Genomic DNA, 18,316 nt, shown 5'->3' on the forward strand with positions numbered 1-18,316 from the left:
GGCTGAATAAATTGTGGCATATTAATGTTATGGAATAGTACTATTCAGTAAGAAATGACCAGCAGGATGATTTCAGAAAGGCCTGGAGAGACTTACACAAACTGATTCTGAGTGAAATGAGCAGGACCAAGAGATGATTATATATTTCAACAACAATACTATATGATCAATTTTGATGGACGTGCCTCTCTTCAACAATGAGATGAATCAAATCAGTTCATTTGTTCAACAATGAAGAGAATCAGCTACACCCAAAGAAAGAACTATGGGAAATGAATATGACCCACAACATAGCATTTCCACTCCCTCTGTTTTTTTCCACTTGCATTTTTTATTTCCTTCTCAGGTTATTTTTACCTTATGTCCAAGTCCAATTTTTCTTGTGCAGTAAAATAACTGTATGGATATGTATACATATATTGTATTTAACATATACTTTAACATATTTAACATATATAAGTCTGTCTGCCATCTAGGGGAGGGGATGGGGGGAAGGAGAGGAAAAGTTGAAAAAGAGGGTTTTGCAAGGGTCAATGCTAAAAAATTACCCATGCATGTATCTTGTAAATAAAAAACTATAATAAAAATAAATAAAATAAAATTAGTGATCAGTAACATTTGTTGAAATAATGGTAATTATTTAAGAAATTATTAGTATTAGTATTAGTACTCATCTCTACTCTCTTGTTTTGAAATGAAAATGTATTCTAGTTCAAGGCAAAGATGAAGTTCACTTCTTTAAATACTGAGCATCTACTATGTAAAAACATTGTATTCAAAGGACACTATTGTGTTTTCCTCCTGCTACCTTAATGTTAATAAATTAATGTATTTCATTCTTTTGCCATTTCTTTGGATTGGTATACAAAAGGCTCACACAGTTACACTTCCAAATCTGACAAAAATATCTCTCCAAATAGACTTGAGATATTTTGGTCTTTTTCTGTATTGGAGTGCCCTATTAGCCTACTTAGAATGCAGTTCCTTGGAAGAAATATTATCTTTTCTAAAAATGCTATATGGTCACAAATTCCCTTTACTTCCAGAGTGAGGAAAACTTCTTGGGTCAAAGTTATCTGGGATTTATTCAGAACTATTTTCTGTGGTGCTATTTTCCTTTGAGAAATGATAACTTCCATTTATATAATGATTTCAGTTTACAAAGTGCTACCTGAGGGTGGTAATAATTGTTATGAGCTTTAGAGCATATGAGCTTTCAGGTAGATTACTGTGTATATTCTTCCATTAAGAATTTGTTAATGAGTTTGCCACACCCCAAATCTGTTAGGAGCTAATATTTTTTCCAACTAGACTTCTTCCTTGGCAATGGCCAATAGAGTAACTAGAATAAACACATAATTTGGCTTGAAATGAGAAGTATCAAATATATGGTGGGCGTGAGCAGGCTACAACACATTACAAACAAAGAATTACTCAGGATATGGGGTAATGTCATCTGAGAAATGCGCGAAGAATAAAAAGGTTGTCCTGGTGCATGGAAAAAGCAAGACATTGATCTATAAGCAATGGATACCCTGTGTACTCCATTGTTACTCTCAAGAGAATGAGAAAAATTCCTTTCCACTGAATTCTCAGGTTTTCAAGTAGACTGTATATGTTGAGACTTTAGAAGGATGCAAACAAGAACCAAGAATGAGAAAACACGGACCTGGAAGAAATGTGCATATCAATGAAATCACTGATTGGAATATTAGAATTAATAGATTATTGGGGAAATTTCTTCAGTAACAAAAAATAACTAATGGAATAGAGTTAAGAACATGACATTTTAAAAACAAGTTTTTATTGGAGTTTTTGTTAATATATCATAAAAATTTCCAGAGACAGTCAATGTGCACCATTCTCCACTATTGAATAAGACCGTGTCACATTTATGCAATTGCTACAGTGACTGTGTTTGACAGTAGTGTTTCTATCTCTCTGCCTCCAGGAGCCAAATGAGGTTGGATTATCTGCTCCCTAAAATAAAGAGTAGCCATTAAAATTACATGACTTCCTTTAAACATTCTTTTCATTTATATTCTTTTCATCATTGTGTTTATTGAAAACCTCACTATAACTTATTAGTGTATATGTTATATCTCCTCTGGGAGAAAGTAATGTTCTTGAGGCAGAGATGGTTAGCTCTATCACCAGCACCTAGATTTTTGTTGAATCAAAAAGTGAATCAGGGAAGAGCCTTTGCTCTCCTATTCACTAAGGAGAGAAAAAAAAAGTCTTCACTGCCTCTATACAATGAGAATGTGAGAAGAATGAGGCTGTGATGGCAGCAGATTGAATACTGGGCTTGGAATCATGAAGACTTATCTTCATGAGTTCATATTTAGCTTGAGATACTTACCAGCTGTTGTGACTCTAGGTAAGTCACTTAATCTTGTTTGTTCCTTATCAGTACAATAAACTGAATAAGAGATGACTCCTGGGTGCCAAAGTGGCAGAGTATGCAGTAGATTGCCAAAACTCACCTATGTTGACAGCCAAACAACCATCAAATAGTGGCCCAGAGCACATCCTGGAATAGCAGACTACCAACAAGAAGTTGGGGAAAAAATTTTTGAGCCCAAGAAACTTAGAGTATCAGCAAGAAGGGTCTGTCTCACTTGGGTAAGGGGGGAAAGCACAGTCTAGGCCAGGAGATATACCCAGTAGGCCAGCAGGAGACCTTGCTGTAAATATTCACTGATTCATGTGGGAAAAAAAAAAAAACAACTAATCTGGAGAGACCAGGAGTGACAATATCAGGATCACTGGACTATTTGAAAGCTATAATAAAAAATCTGAATAGTATCTTCCCAGAAATTTTTCAAGAAAACTGCCCTGATATCCTGGAACCAGAGGACAAAATAGGCATTGAAAGAATCTGCTGATCACCTCAAGAAAGAGATCTCCAAATAAAAACTCCAAGGAATATTATGGCCAAATTTCAACAATATTAGATTAAGAAAAAAATACAAGCAGTTAGAAAGAAAGAACTCAAAAGGACCCACAATCAGAATTACAGAAATCTTGGCAGCTGCAATGGAAAGTGCTATTCCAGAAGGCAAAGAAACTAGGACTACAACCAAGAGTCACTTACATTGCAAAATTAAAAAAAATACACCAAGGGAAAATGGTCATTCAATGATATAGAAGGATTTCAAGCTTTCATAAGGAGAACAGCAGAATTGAACCAGAAATTTGATCTCTAATATTAAGACCCAAGAGAAGTATAAAAGGTAAAAAGGGAAAAGAAAACAAAGGATTCAACTTGACTAAACTGCTTATATCCCTACATAGAAAGATGATACTTGCAATTTTTTAAAAAAATTGTATAACTAATAGTATAGCTAGAAGGAATATAAATAGACAGAGAATATGGGTGTAAAGTGAATTTGAGAGAATGACAAAAATTAAGGGATGACATAGAGGAATATGCTGGTGCAAAAGGAAGGGAGAGACAGAATGATGAAAATAATTTTATATGAAGAGGTATAATACATGTATAACTGTAAAAGGCAAGATGGATGGTGGGCAATAGACATTGCTTGACTTTTATTCTCATCAATGTTGGCTCAAAGAGGGTATAATGTGCCTAATTAGTTGAAAATGGAAATCTCTTACAGGGAAGTAAGAGGGGAGGAAATAAAGTAAAGGGAATGGAGTAGAGACTGACAGAAGGGACACAAATCAGGGGAAGTGGTAGACAGATGCAAAGCACTAGTGAGGAGGGAAAGGGTGAAAGGAGAAGACAAATAGAAGGAAGAATAGGATAGAGGGAAATATATAGTTAGTAACCATAACTGTGAATGTGAATGGGATGAACTCTCCCATAAAATGGAAGCAAATAGCATAGAATATTAGAAACCAGAATCCTATAATATGTTGCTTATACACTTGAAGCAGAAAGACACACAGTAAATAAAAGTAAGGGACTAGAGCAGAATATATTATGCTTCAGATGAAATTTTAAAAAAGGCAGGGCTAGCAATTATGATCTCAGGCAAAAACAAATATAGACCTAATTTTAAAAGAGATAAATAAGGATGGGAACTAAAAGGAATTTAGATAATGAAGCAATATCAATTCTAAATATATACAATATCAATTCTAAATATATATGCACCAAGAGGCATAGCATCTAAATTCTTAAAGGAGAAGTGAAGTGAGTTATAAGAAGAAATAAATAGTAAAACTGCACTGATGGGGGACAATTGTCTCCTCCCAGAACTTCATAAATCCAATCAAAAAAATAAACAAGAAAAAAAAGAAAAAAACTGAGGAGGTAAGTAGAACATTAGAAAAGTTAAAGATGCCAGACCTTTGGAGAAAACTAAATGGGAACAGAAAAAAATACTCATGTTTCTCTGTAGCATATGGCACTAACATAAAAAATGACCATGTAATAAAGCATAAACCTCTCAAAATCAAATGTATAAATGCAGAAATATTAGCTATATTCTTTTCAGATCATTAAGTAATAAAAGTTATATTCAATAAAGAGCAGTGGAAAGATAGATTAAAATTGATTTGAAATTAAACAATTTAATCCTAAAGAATAAATGGGTCAAAGAGCAAATCATAGAAATAATCAATAATTTCATTAAAGTGAATGACAACAACAACAAAAAAACCCAAAATTTATGGGATGCAGCCAAAGCAGTATTAGAGAAAAAGTTTTTTTCTAAATTCTTACATCAACAAAATAAAAAAAAATTAAGTTGAGCCTGCAATTTTAAAAAAAATCTAGAAAAAAACAAGTTAAAAATCTTCAATTGAGCACCAAATTGAAAATCCTGAAAATTAAAGGTGAAAGTAATAATACTGAAAATAATCCCCCCCTCAAACTCCCAGAATGAACCAAAAAGCTAAGAGAACTAATTGAACTACTTGAGTGGATAGATAAATGTGAGAGGTGGTTTTATGGATAGATAGATAAACCACTGGTTAATTTGATTTTAAAAAAGAAAGAAAACCAAATATCCAGTATCAAAAATGAAAAGGGTAAAACTAAGACCAGTGAAAAGGAAAATGAAATAATCATTAGCAAATATTTTTCTGAATTACATGCCAATAAATTTGACAATCTGAGTAAAATCAATGAACATTTACAAAAAAAAAATTATCTAGATTAACAGATCAGGAAATAGAATGCCTAAGTAAACCTATCTTAGAAAAAGAAATTGAACAAACTATTAATGAACTCCCTAGGGAAAAATCCCTAGGGCCTAATGTGTTCACAAATGAATTAAATATTTTAGAACAATTTATATTTAAATTTACATGTAAAGAACAATCCAACATTCCAGAAACAAATTAGGAAAATAGACAAAGGAGTCCTACCAAATTCCTTTTATGATACAAATATGGTGTTGACACCTAAACCAGAAACAACTAAAACAGAGAAAGAAAATTATAGACCGATTTCCCTAATGAATATTGATGCAAAAATTTTGGACAAAATGCTAGCAAAATCATTACAGCAACGTATCACAAGAATTATACACTATGACCAGGTGGGATTTATGCCAGGAAATGCAAGGTTGGTTCAATATTAGGAAAACTATCAATATAATTGACCATACTAATAAGAAAAACAACAGAAATTACGTGATTATCACAATAGATGCTAAAAAGCTCCTGAAAAATATAGCATCCATTCCTAGCACTAGAGAGCACAGTAATAAAAGGAGTGTTCCTTAAAATGATAAGCAGTATCTATTTAAAACTAACAGCAAGCATTATCTGTAATGATAAACTACAAGCTTTCCCAATAAGATCAGGAGTGAAGCAAGGATGCCCAATTATTTCAATAAAGCACTAGAAATGTTTGATATAGCAATGAGAGACAGAAATGAAATGGAAAGAATTAGAATAAGCAATGAAACTATCACTCTTTGCAGATGATATGATGGCATACTTAAAGACTCCTAGAGAATCACTAAAAAACTACTTGAAATAATTAACAATTTTAGTAAAGTTAGGATATAAAATAAACCCACATAAATCATCAGCATTTTTTTTACAAGTTCAGCAGAAAGAGATAGAAAGAGAAATTCCATTTAAAATAACCGTAAATATAAAATTTTGGGGAGTTTGCCTGCCAAGACAAACTTAGGAATTATATGAACATAATTCCAAAACACTTATGATACAAAGTCAGGTCCAAACAATAGGAAAAATATCAACTCACATGCTATTAGATTGGCTAAAAATGACAATTCTAGCTAAGTTAATTTACTTATTCAGTGCCATACCAATCAACCTACTAAAAATTATTTGATAGAATTAGAAAAAAATAACAAAATTCATCTGGAAGAACAAAAAAATCAAGAATATCAAGGGAATTAATGGGAAAAAATACAAAGGAAGGTAGTTTAAAAATACCAGATCTCAAACTATATGAACACAGTAATCATCAAATCTGTCTGGTACTGGCTAAGAAATAGAGTGGTGGATCAGTGGAATAGACAAAGTACACAAGACAAAATAGTTAATGACCCTTGTAATCTAGTGTTTGATAAACCCAAATACCTCGCCTTTTGGGATAAAAAGTCACTATTTGACAAAGACTGTTGGGAAAATTGGAAAACAATAGGACACAAACTAGATATAGCCCAACATCTCATACTGCATACCAAGATAAGGTCAAAATGAGTGCATGATTTAGACATAAAGAATGACAACATAAGCAAATTTAAAAGCAAGGAATAGTCTACCTGTCAGGGTATCCATGACCAAATGAGATAGAGAACATGCCATAATGTAAAATAGATAATTGTGAATATATTAAATTAGAAAGCTTTTACACAAACAAAATCAATCAATGATTCAAGATTAGAAGGAAAAAAGAAAGGTAGGAAATAGTCTTTATAGCAAGTGTCTCTTGAAAAGGGGCTTTCAGATATATAGGGAACTGAGCCAAATTTATAGGAATATAAGCTATTCCCCAATTGATAAACAGTAAAATGATATGAACAAGCAGTTTTTAGATGAACAAATCAAAGCTATCTATAGACATATGAAGAAGTGCTCTACATCACTTTTGATTAGAGAAATACAAATTAAAGCAACTCTGAGGTACAACCTTACATCTTTCAGATTAGCTAATATGACAAAAAAGGAAAATGATAAATGTTGGAGAAGATGTGGGAAAATTGGGACATTATTGTACTGTGGAGTTGTGAACTGATCCAACCATTCTGGAAAGCAATTTGGAGCTATGCCCAAAGGGCATAACTTTTGATCCAGCAATACCACTACTAAGTCTGGATCCTAGAGAGATTGTAAAAAAAGAGAAAAGGACCTATGTGTATAAAAATATTTGTAACAGCTTTTTTCTTGGTGGAAAAATATTAGAAATTAAGGATCCGTCCATCAATTGGGGAATAAACTATGATATATGAATATAATAGAATACTTTTGTGTGATAAGAAATGATGAATAGGCAGATTTTGGAAAATCCTGGAAAGATATAAAAAACTGATGCAAAGTGAAATGAACAGAGCTAGGAAAACCTTGTATACAATATCAGCAACGTTATTTAATGATCAACTATGAATGGTTTGGCTCTTCTCAGCAACACAATGATCCAAGACAAGTGCAAAAGATTCATGAAAGAAGATATTTACATAAAAATAAATATTGATTAGGGCTTTCAAAATTAATTCTAATACAAGAGCTTTTACTTAGAAATATATTTACTTCAAAAAGAATAAATGCAAACAAACTTTTTTTTAAGATGCTGATGTTAAAAAAAATAAAAAATAAATAATAATAAAAAAAAGATGCTGATGTTGGAGACATAATCTTTCCCCTCCTCATATATACCTCAGTGCTTGGGGAAGAAAAGAGGATCCTCTTCATAGTTTAGTTTTGTTCCCATAGAAAGCATAGTCTCAGGTTCAGAATCTGTTTCAACTTTTTCAAGTCAGGCTAAAAGAAAATGAACAGGGGAAAGATTTTCTTTCACTTCTCATCTGTTCAGTTCATGGTGTCCAAAAAATGACAGTCTTACTGCTTTTAAAGACATAGGCAACCAATCGAAAGAGGTCCTCCCTTACTCCACAATGGGATAGAGAATACGGCAGGTTCTATGTTAGAATTGAATATTTTTATATCAACCTGGGATTACACAATTATCTTCTTATATTGAGTAAATCAATAGAATCAATAAGCAAAAGGGTATATAGCTTTTCTACCACTACCTTATAAAACTAATGCATCAGCTGCTTTGCCTGTCTCTGACTTTTGTAGAGCTACGAAAGGGTTTTTGTTGTAGTTTAGTTGTGTCTTATTCTTTATAACACATAAGGGATTTTTATGGCAAAGATATTGGGTTGATTTGTTATTTCTTTCTCCAGAAGATTATGCAAATAGAAATTAAGTGACAAGAGGGTTTAGGAGGCATCTACTTAGGTGGTTCAATAGTTATAGTAGTGTATCTGGAGTCAGGAAGACCTGAGTTCAATTTTAACCTCAGATACTTACTAAGTATGCCATCCTAGTCACTTAATCTTTACTTATTTAACCACTTAATGTAAGTCACTTTACCTCTGCTTGCCTTTAATCCATTGAGAAAATGAAACACCAAATTGGTCCAGTATTTTTGCCAAGAAAATTGCATGGATAATATATTCCACAGGATCATGAAGAATTGGACATGACTGAACAACAAGAAGGTTTATCTATTACTCTTTTGAAATTGGTGGCAATGGAAGGCGGGGTCACAGCCAAGGTGGTGGAGATGACACATGTTTCTTTTTGACCTTCTCCTACAACTCTCAGACTAATTAGCAAATCCAGCCTCTGAATTAGCTCTGGACTGGCAGAATCCACAAATATTAGGAGTGCAACAAATTACCAGCAAAAGATAATTTTGAAGATTGCCAGAAAAGGTCTGTTTCAATTGGAAATGGGATGGAGGCAAACAGCACAAGCAGCTGGGCACAAACACCAGGGTAGATAGCACAGAGTCCTAGGGCTGTGCTGACTCTGCCAGCAGTGCAGCCTCCATGTGGCGAAGAATCTATGGGGAGGAATCTACAGCAGCAGTGTTGGATACTCTGCCTTAGCTGCAAGACAGTAGATCAACAGAGAAGTGAGAAAACTTCCAACACAAACACAAAGGTAAATTGTGAACCCCAAAATGCCAGAATGTCATGGGATCTGGGCATGTCCACCCAGCACACAGAGTGAGTCAGCACTGACCCAATGCAGCCTTGGACACTTATGGAGGAAGCTGCTGCTTGGAAAACCTATTCTGCCCTAAAAGCAAGCCTTAACTTTAAAAAAAAATGAGTAAAAAAAGTAAAGAGAACTCTGAATAGACAGCTTCTATGGTGAAAGAGAACAGATATTAAACTTGAGGAGACCCTAAATCGTCTCCAGATGAAACCCCAAAAGGTAATATAACCTTGTCCCCGTCACACAAGTCTCTCCTAGAAGAAATTTTAAAAGATTTTAAAAGAGAGCTAGAAGAAAAATGGGGAAAGGAAATGAAAACTTTGCAAGATTATACATGTACAGAATACATGTATAATCTGATTTTACTGTTATAATATTAAAAAATAATCTAGAGGTAGCAAGGGGATTGTAAAAAAAAAAGGGGGGGGGAAGTGGAGGTAAAATGAGGGAAATTATATCTCAGGAAGAGACAAAGGATATATATTATAATTGAGGGAAAGAAGGGAGGATGATGAGCATTGTGTGAATCTTACTCTCATCAGATTTGGCTTAAAAAAAGAATTAGATATATTTGATTTCAGTGAGAAACTTCTCTGACCTGATAGAAAAGAGGGAGGGGAAAGGCAAAAAGGGAAGGGGTAGGCTAATTAGAAGGGAAAACAGAAATAATAGGGGGAAAATATAAATAAAGGGGAGGGTCTTTAAAGGAGAGAGGACTACTTGAGGAAAGTAGTGCTCTTAAGTAAAATACTGGGGAAGAGGGAAAAAGGAAAAGAAAAGAGAAAAGTATAATTTGGGGTTAATAAGATGGCAGGAAATACAGAATTAGTATTTTTAACTGTAAATGTGAATAGGGTGAACTCTCCCATAAAACATAAGTGGATAATAGACTGGATTAAAAGCCAGAATCCTACAATATGTTGTTTACAAGAAACACATTTAAAGCAGAGTGATACATACAGAGTAAATAGCAGGGGTAGCCATATTGATCTCAGATCAAGCAAAAGCAAAATGGATCTAATTAAAAGAGATAAGGAAGGAAACGATATCTTGCTAAAGGGTACCATAGATAATGAAGCAATATCAATACTAAACTTATATGCACCAAGTGATGTAGCATCTAAATTCTTAAATTCCTAAAGAAGTTAAGAGAGTTACAAGAAGAAATAGATACCAAAACTATAATAGCTAGAGATCTCAACCTTGCTCTCTCAGAACTAGATAAATCAAATGAACAAAATAAATAAGAAAAAAGTTAAAGAGGTAAATAGAATACTAGACAAGCTAGATATGATAGATTTTTGGAGAAAATTGAATGGAGACAGAAAGGAGTACACTTTCTTCTTGGCAATTCATGGAACCTATACAAAAATTGACCATATATTAGGACATAAATACTTAAAATCAAATGCAGAAAGATTGAAATAGTAAATGAATTTTTTTCATTTCACGGTGCAATAAAAATTACATTCAATAAAAGGTCAGGGGAAAACAGACCAAAAAGTAATTGGAAACTAAATAATCTCATCCTAAAGAATGAATGGGTCAAACAACAAATCATAGACACAATAATTTCATCCAAGAAAATGACAATAATGAGACAACATACCAAAATTTGTGGGATTCAGCCAAAGCGGTAATAAGGGGAAATTTATATCTCTAGATGATTACTTGCATAAAATAGAGAAAGAGAAGATCAGTGAACTGGGCTTGCAACTAAAAAAGCTAGAAAAAGAACAAATTAAAACTCCCCAAATACCAAATTTGAAATGCAAAAAAATGAAAGGAGAGATCAATAAAATTGAAACTAAAAAACCTATTGAATTAATAAATAAAACTAAGAATTGTTTTATGAAAAAAAACCCAATAAAATAGATAAACCTTTAGTTAATTTGATTAGAAAAATGAAAGAGGAAAATCAAATTGTTAGTCTCAATAATAAAAAGAGAGAACTATCCACCAATGAAAAGGAAATTAGAACAATTATTAGGAGTTACTTTGCCCAACTTTATGCCAATAAATTTGACAATCTAAGTGAAATGTAGGGATACCTACAAAATATAGATTGCCCAGATTAACAGAAGAGGACATAAATTACTTAAATAGTCTCATTTTAGAAAAAGAAATATAACAAGCTATTAATCAACTCCCTAAGAAAAAAAAATCCCCAGGACCAGATGGATTTACATGTGAATTCTACCAAACATTTAAAGAACAATTAACTCAAATATTATATAAACTATTTGAATAAATAGGGAATGAAAGACTCCCACCAAATTCCTTCTATGACACAGACATGGTGCTGATTCCTAAACCAGGTAGGATGAAAACAGAGAAAGAGAATTATATCTCCCTAATGAATATTGATGCAAAAAATCTTAAATTAAGTTTTTATACAAACAAAACTAATGCAGACAAGGTTTGAAGGGAAACAATAAACTGGGAAAACATTTTTACATCCAAAGGATCTGATAAAGGCCTCATTTCTAAGATATATAGAGAATTGACTCAAATTTATAATAGGTCAAGTCATTCTCTAATTGATAAATGGTCAAAGGATATGAACAGACAATTTTCAGATGAAAGTAGTCACATGAAAAGGTGCCCCAAATCACTATTGATCAGAAAAAAGACAACTCTGAGATATCACTACACACCTGTCAGATTGGCTAAGATAACAGGAAAAGATAACAAATGTTGGAGGGGATGTGGGAAAACTGGGACACTGATATATTGTTGGTGGAATTGTGAATAGAGTCAATCATTCTGAAGACTAGTTTGGAACTATGCTCAAAAAGTTATCAAACTGTACATACCTTTTGATCCAACAGTGTTTCTACTGGGCTTATACCCCAAAGAAATCTTAAAGGAGGGAAAGAGATCCATCTGTGCAAAAATGTTCCACTGGAAACTGAGTGGATGCCCATCAGTTGGAGAATGGCTTAAATAAATTATGGTATATGAATGGTATGGAATATTATTGTTCTGTAAGAAACGACCAGCAAGATGATTTCAAAGAGGATTGGATAGGCCTAAATGAGCTGATGTTAAGTGAAATGAGCAGGACCAGGAGATCATTATACATGACAACAACAAGACAATCAATTCTGATGGATGTGGCTTTCTTCAACAATGAGATGATTCAAACCAGTTCCAATTGTTCAGTGATGAAGAGAGCCATCTAACTCAGAGAGAGGACTATGGGAACTGAGTATGGACCACAACATAGCATTTTCACTCTTTTCTGTTGTTGTTTGCTTGCATTTTATTTTCTTTCTCAGTTTTCTTTTCCTTCTTGATCCGATTTTTCTTGTGCAGCAAGATAACTGTATAAATATGTATACATATATTGGATTTAACATATATTTCAACATAATTAATATGTATTGAACTACTTGCCAGCTAGGAGAGAGGGTGGGGGGAAGGAGGAAAAAATTTGTAACAAAAGGTTTTGTAAGGGCCAATGTTGGAAAAATTACCTATACACATGCTTTATAAATAAATAAATTAATTAATTAAAAAAAGAAACTAGTGGTAATGGCCATTTGTAGCTTGTGGGGAGATGAGAAAGGAAGAAAAATGAAGAGAAAGAGGACTAAAATCCAATATTTCAGCATTTCCACAGAAATTTCTTGTGATACCCTGGAGCTTTCAATACTGTGTTTCTGTGAAGTATGAGCTGTTTGGTATAAAGAACACTGGATGTGGAATTAAAAGAGACCTGGTTTTGAATTCCTTCTTTGACACTAGTTGTATGATGATGGACAAGTGACTCAGTTTTTCTCAACTCTAAAAAGCTTCAGTTTTCTCAACTCTAAAAAGTGGTCATCAAAATACCTGAGGTTTTAATTTTACAAGATTGTTGGGAAGCTCCAATAAGAGAATATATTTAAAGTGCTTTGAAAAACTTTGATGTACCATGGTAAATATTATCTATTGATTTTTTGAGTGTTACTATTAATAACTGATTTGTTTTTCTACTGGGTAGTGGTACTAAAGAATTTCAGATGTAGTTTTAAAAATTACCAATTAGTGCTACTAGCCATTATTCTGATAGAATTGAACAATAGCAGAAGTTAGGGAGCTTAATTACCATGAAGAATTGCCAATTTCTCTATGAATCTCAAAGAGTAGATGATCTTACTTTGTCCTGACTCTACTTCTTTCTGGGATTTGTACTAGCTCACTATCTATGACAATGGTTCATATATGAGAATGTATAAAATATTCTTTCTTAGCATTCTCACACTTCCCTGCCAAAAGAAGGGTGATATGTTTCATTTTCTTTCTCTTTTCTATCTTCCATCTTTTCCCCAAACCATTATTGGCTCTTCACTTACTCTGCATTTGTCTTCTTTTAAATAATCATTTAATTTACATTGTTAGCATTATGATATAAATACTTGTAGTTTGATTTATTAATTCTTGATAATCTCATACAAATCACTTCATGTTTATTGAAGTCCTTCATATTTGTCACTTTGTTCTTTATAAAAATATTTTATTACATTTATGTATCATGACTTTTCACCTATTCCTTAAGTGGGCATTTTGTTTTCAATTCTTTATTACCATAGGTAGCCACACTTTTAATAGGAGAGTTGCCTTGTGAAAAGTCCGAAGAAACCATATTCTCCAATTTAACACCAATCCAATTCCATTTTTCCTTACTCCATTTTCAGAAAAATGTCTAACCCATATTTATTTGGATTTCCTGACCTTAAATTGAAATCATTGATTTCATAAATCAGAAGAAGAAGAAATTAAATATATACTTTAAGAGGTTGGTGAAGAATATTTTGTAATGGGTATATTTTCTTTATTTGTAATTCCACAAGTAATTCCTTACTTTTCCTTACTTGTAATACTACATATACAAAACTGAAATGCTTTGAAACTCTAGAACCACAGACATGTCTCCCTCCCTATCAGTAACATGATCATCTGGAATGTTGTATCTAATAAAGTTAAGCATGAGTAGCTTTCTTGGCCAATTCAATTGTTCAGGATAGTGTTATTCCCCCATTCAATTATTGTATATGTTTATTCACATACACTCAACTAGCGTATTCATTTATTTTGTACCTGACCTCAAGATTTTTTTTTAAGGGTCTTGGCCAGTGAATTCATGTCTATTTGCAGATCTGTTTAGTCTATTGCCTACGAGTAGTCTTTCCTAATTTGAGAGTCAATTCATCAAGGCATTGTGGAGATTGTTGTTTAGAACTATCATTAGGACCAGCCCTATGGATAGGCAGAATAAAATTACCAAATTAAAAAATTTCAAACCAAAATGCAGATCAAAATGCATCACTAGAAGATTACTCACTGGGTAACGAATTTACTTATCCTGGCAATTAATGGATATGAAAATGTAAAATAGTTCTTAATTCTTAGTCCTCAGAGGTTATTCTTAATTTATACTATGATGAAGACAGAGCTGCATGAAAGGGAGTAGAGAATACTAAGTGTCAATTTCATAGTTCTCACTTGTGCTTAAAATACTCTTTCCTCTGTTTTTGCCTTTGAAATCCTACCTTTCCTTCAACTTCCAGCTCCAATGACATCTCTCTCTTCTAAGATGCTCATAGACAGAAATAGTCTTGTATAACATTATGCTCTTTTACTTTGTTGCTCAGCCATTTTATCAACTTTATATAACCCCATTTGGGGTTTTCTTGACAAAGATAATGGTGTGGTTTGTCATTTCCTTTTCCAACTCATTTACAGATGAGGAAACTGAGTCAAACAAAGTAAAGTGACTTGCTCAGGGTCACACAGCTAGTAAGTGTCTGAGGTCAAATTTAAACTCAGGAAGATGAGTCTTCTTGACTCCAGGCCTACCATTCTATCCACTTTGCTATTTAACTGCCATATTCTTATTATACAGAGTATTCTTATTCTTATAGTATAGTATAGTATTCTTGTTGCATCCTCTTTCCAGATTGTAAACTCTAAAGATCCTTTTTATCTTCCACAGAGTTTGAGCTGATTGACAAATTATGGCTAAATGAATGAATAACTGAAATTTTACCTTTTGAATGCATTCCTTTAGCTAGAAGCTTCTTGTCTCTGTCAAAATGCAAGGTCAAAGTGACATTGAAGTCTGTTAGTAATCCATATCATAGTACATCATGTTCTGGGAATGGTTCCACATGTGGTGCAATGCATCCCTTTGAGCTTGAGGGCTCAGATAAGCAATTCTCTTAGCATTACATTGTTAGTGACCCCCAAGTAAAATAAGTCAATAGGAAGGAATTGCGAGATCTTGGAAGCTTACTATTCAATGCATAGTGTGCTCTTTATCATTCTTACTCAAAGAGCCCACAGGAAGGTTTCAAGTTAATTTACCTAGGGACAAAATTAAATCAACCTGCCCTGAGTCTGTTCCACAGCATTCTGTTCACAAAAACCTTAATGTGGGAGTAAGAAAGTTAACTCATGATCTCCTGGAGCTTCAAGAATCCTGGCCTACAATAGTATGAGTGAATTTATCACTTCTTTTCCCAGTAAGAAGGCTTTGATAGATAGAGAGAATATAAGGACACTAAGTGGGGGAAAGGGTTCTATAGGAGTTTATAGGAGTTTAAAAAATGGCAATAAGCTTTGCTCCCAATTGTTTCACAATTTTGCATAAGGCTGGTCATGGAGTGCTGACTGACTCTATTCTAGCAATAGTGGCAAAAAAAAAAAAAAAAATAGTAGCAAAAATAGTGTAATTTCCTTTACTCTCCTATCCCATCCCTTCTTTGGCCTATCAGTCTACAAAGATGCCAAATAATTGTGCTGAAAACTTCTAGTAATGGCAATTGCAAAATGATCTGAGACTTTTTTTTTTGATCTTTTGTTGGTAGAGAGGTGATATGAGAATGAGGTTAGAGTTAGTCACTAGAACTCTTAGAATGATTGTGAAAAGAAAAATGTGGAGAATCAGTAGATGCAGACTCATAGAAATGGAAAGTACTCAAAAAACACCCCAAACCCTGATATTTTAATACATATAAGAGTACAGGGTCCTAGAGATATTCAGTGTATTCCTAGAAATTACACAGCTAATTAGTGGAAAATTAAGTTTCGGACCCAGATTTTCTCACTTTTAGTCCAATCCTTCTTCATTTACCACTTTTAATCCAATAAAATTAACTTTGATGTGACTTTTCCTATAGTCCCCTAGGCTTTTCCAAACCTGCCCATCTAGATCCTACCTGCTTATAGCATGAAGAATTTATAATCTATCTAAGTAATGATTCTTAAACATAATACAACAGTACCTGGGTTCTCTCTTCTTCCCTCCTGTTCTAATGTGGGCAATGAGAGATAATAAATAGTGCTCAAATGGAATTATAGAGTATCCAAAAGACACCCTCAGGGAAACAATCTCGACATTATAATATAATTATAATTATAGCCCCATCCTAGCTGACTTGTAAAGCTTTTTATGTAGCTTTAAGAGAGTTTATTCTAAGTCTAGGGGTAAGAATTTGGACCTGGGATCAGATGATGACACGATGACATTTTTCTTTCTTCTTGAATCCCTTAATAGGGCGAAGGTGATTTTTGGTCACAAGGATCACCTTGTGGAGTCACCCAAACCTGTGTAATTCCTCTGGCAGGTCCTCTTATCTGTAGATATCACCAGATTTCTCAGGAGGCATTAACCATTCCGGTCACAAGGAATGACTGTGGAGATAATTATTAGCTTTACCAAAACTATCACACACACTCTAGCTTTTGATTTTGTAGGTCCTTATGTCTGGCTGGCAGGACAAATAGAGAGAGATTCCCTGACCTGTCACCACTAGCCAGCCCACCGAATCAGCACAGTACAGATCCCCAGTATCAGCAACTCTTCATCAATCTGGTAAGACCAAAGCCAACTCTCAAAACAAACATTTCCTCCCTGAACAATGTGTTTGTTATATTTCCCTCATTTGTTTATGATGGCTGTGTCAGCCACACTGATTTACATAAACACTGCCAATCCTGGGATGTTACACTCTCAACAAAAGTAGCTGAGTACAAACAGCATTCCTCAGTTTTAATTCATATTGTATAAACATAACAGATGTTGATAAAATGAGCCAACAAGAAAATACAACAAAGGAGACCATTTCAAGGGGGGCTTTTGATTAAAATACATTCCAGATTGAAAAAAATGATACAATGTTAATGGAATAGATCATTTATATGTCATATCTGGCTTCTATAGAACCATAAACCAAAGCCCTGTAATTTCCAGTCTGCTAATGTACAGGGTGTCTGTATATCCATTTATAAGAGAGACATTTTTGCTTTATACTCAATCTTTTTTCTTTTTTCTTTTTTTGGTATGTGTATTCTATATCATTGCCACGTTTACATCCTTAATACAGGGTCACCAGAGCCTAAAAGCAGCTGTTGAGGATAGATAGATCGTTAGAGAGATACTCAAATGGATCATGTAAAAACAATGACTTCACTTACTAAATCTTTGATCCATCAAATGATAGCATTCACAGTCCATCCATGATTGCCTGTATTATGGGAATCTGGTTCATGTCTTACCAAGAGTTTACCACAGGGAATCTGATCGATGTGTCAAGCAGCTTTCTCATTGGAGAACACCAATGGAACAGAAAAGCTGACCATCATTGTTTCTTCAATCTTTCCTCACAATCAACCTATTCATGGGCACACAATACACATATTTATATTCATAAACACATATACGTGCACATATATGTAAATGTATACATGTATATTAAATTCAGTCCTATGATTTCATTAGTGTACAGAATTCCAGTGTGATAATAAGTTTAACTTTAAGTATCATCTCTATGTATCCAAATTCATTTTATTTTCTGAATTACTTTGTCACTAATTGCCCAGAAAATATTACAAACTGGCTGTCCTGGTGTGAATATGTTTAATATGTTCAATATGTTTAAAGCTGAACTCAAATCTTTCCTAAATTCTCCTCTCTTCCAAATTTCCCTATATCTATTAAAATCACCACCATTTCCCCAATATCTAGGTTTCATAATTTCAGCATTATCCTGTGTGCCTCACCCCATATATCCAATAGCTGTCAAATCTTGCCATTTCTATCTTCACATTTCTTACATCTGATCCCTTTTTTCCATTCACACAACTA

General features: G+C 33.6%; 1 long non-coding RNA gene across 1 annotated transcript in view; it reads right to left on the minus strand.

Annotated features, from left to right (window-relative positions):
* Positions 1 to 17,747, minus strand: part of LOC141548827 (uncharacterized) — a 31,532-nt gene extending 13,785 nt beyond the window's left edge. Inside the window, exon 1 of the long non-coding RNA XR_012484094.1 lies at positions 17,647 to 17,747. This is a non-coding gene — a long non-coding RNA (uncharacterized LOC141548827). The remainder of the gene's footprint in view (positions 1 to 17,646) is intronic.
* Positions 17,748 to 18,316: the final 569 nt, after the last annotated feature.

The sequence above is a fragment of the Sminthopsis crassicaudata genome, chromosome 1 (genome assembly GCF_048593235.1).
Source record: "Sminthopsis crassicaudata isolate SCR6 chromosome 1, ASM4859323v1, whole genome shotgun sequence".
In the NCBI taxonomy this organism is placed as follows: domain Eukaryota; kingdom Metazoa; phylum Chordata; class Mammalia; order Dasyuromorphia; family Dasyuridae; genus Sminthopsis; species Sminthopsis crassicaudata.